Source organism: Prosopis cineraria, unplaced genomic scaffold (genome assembly GCF_029017545.1).
Source record: "Prosopis cineraria cultivar Desert tree isolate PC_DT_omini unplaced genomic scaffold, ASM2901754v1 PC6, whole genome shotgun sequence".
Lineage (NCBI taxonomy): Eukaryota > Viridiplantae > Streptophyta > Magnoliopsida > Fabales > Fabaceae > Prosopis > Prosopis cineraria.
This window is the reverse complement of record NW_026555337.1, coordinates 16450268-16452020: the sequence shown is the minus strand read 5'-3', so window position 1 is coordinate 16452020 and position 1753 is coordinate 16450268. Positions and strand designations below refer to the sequence as shown.

Here is a 1753-nt window from a genome sequence, read left to right as displayed (position 1 = left end):
CGAATTTAGCGAGGGACAAAATTCGTAGCTAAAATATAATTTAGCTATGAAAAATGGCATTTAGCGAGGGATTCGTCCCTCGCTAAATTCAATTTTTCTAGTAGTGCCAAAACCCCCTACCGTCTTCCCACTACCGCCACCACCCAGTCTATATGCTCATCATCAGAAAACTCTCTCTTTCTCTTAAATAGTTCTGATATATGCGCCATGTTTCTAGATTCAAAATTTTTTTTAAGAGACTTGCCGGAGAGGAAAGATATTATATATGACTTTCAATCCTATAAACTAAATTAATCATCACCGATTTATTATATTTCCACATCTTAGTAATTATATATATTTTTTATTTTTTTAATGTATTCGATTCCATTCCTTCCCACTAAATAAATGGTTTATAAGTAAGTTGAAATGGCCTTAGGTGGTAAAGAGAGAGCGAGTGAGTAAAATTAATATAAAAAAGATATGTGAGGCAGAGCAAGAATAATAAACTTTGTGAATTTGATGAGTAGGATTTTTAAATAATTTCCTGATAAATTTATTATAGAAGTGAGTAACATCTATTTCTTGATAATTTCCATATTTATGATAACCCCCAGAGAGCTGACGGAATCTAATCCTCGGCTGATCCAAGCTAGCTAAACCACAAGGTTCATAGCAAAGTGACGCTCTGTGTGTTGATTGATTTGTATGAAATGTTTGGTCTGCGCGCTGCTGTGGTCTTCGTGTTATTCTTCCTCTAATTAAAGAGGAGGAAGAACGGTTAGCTCGTTTACAAATCCTCAACAGCGCCGGAAAATTTACAGTACAAGAATTGTGGATCTTCTTCTCCTGGGCAAAAGACAACCTCATAGTTTGTTCCTCCTGGGCAAGTCAAACTGCTGGCAGGATCATCCATAGTGTAACTATAAGCATCAGGACAGTTACTCTTGAAAAATACAGAATAATCAGTTGCTCACAGCTACCGGCAGAATTATTGCAACAATATTGATCTGTATTGAACACTGTGCATGGGTTGTTGCAGCCTCCTGGAGCTTTTAGCACGTGAGGGCACCGTCCATTGTTATCGGCCGAGCACCTTATGCCACGTGTACACACAGTAGAGGTTGGGCGGATTTCCACAGGAACGTTGAAACCGTTGACAAGTGAAATGTCGAAAAAGTCCTTGTTCATGAATTTGTTATAGGCAAATTCTGCAAGGGTATCTGGGGGTGTCCCGTAGGCATTGCATTGAAGCAAGCCTCTACAATCACCTGTCTGGCAATGTCCAAGTCCTGATTCGTCGAAGCTACAGTTGGTTCGGGCCCACATGCGAGCCCCTTTGGTGCTTAGGGCCACGTCAATGCTCCACATCATGCCCAAGTCTAGCTGTACACCGCCACCGGGTACGACAGCTGCAAACACGGTGAAGAAGCAATCGTTTCTGAGGTCGAATCTGGTGGCTTGGGTGGTGACAGATTTGAAGGTGAGAGCCACAAGGATGGGAAACACTACAAGGAGGCTTCTTATGACTAACATGTTTGTGTTGAGTGCTTTGTGAGTGTAAAAGGTAACAACGATAGTCATATATAGAGGGCTCAAATTATGGGGCCGCGGATAGAGTCGTAAATAAGAGTCGAGTCTGAAACGTTGGAGTTGGAGGCCCTATTTAATTAAGGATTTGAGTTTTAAAAATGAATTTTTTTAAAAAGTAGTCGGGCTTAAAGACTTGGTCCTGATAAGCCCTGTAAAAAAAGGCTTGGGCCTAGGCTGCACT

At 40.9% G+C, this 1753-nt stretch overlaps 1 pseudogene; it reads right to left on the bottom strand.

Annotated features, from left to right (window-relative positions):
• Positions 1–769: 769 nt before the first annotated feature.
• On the bottom strand, positions 770–1515 carry LOC129313945 (protein P21-like; annotated as a pseudogene).
• Positions 1516–1753: the final 238 nt, after the last annotated feature.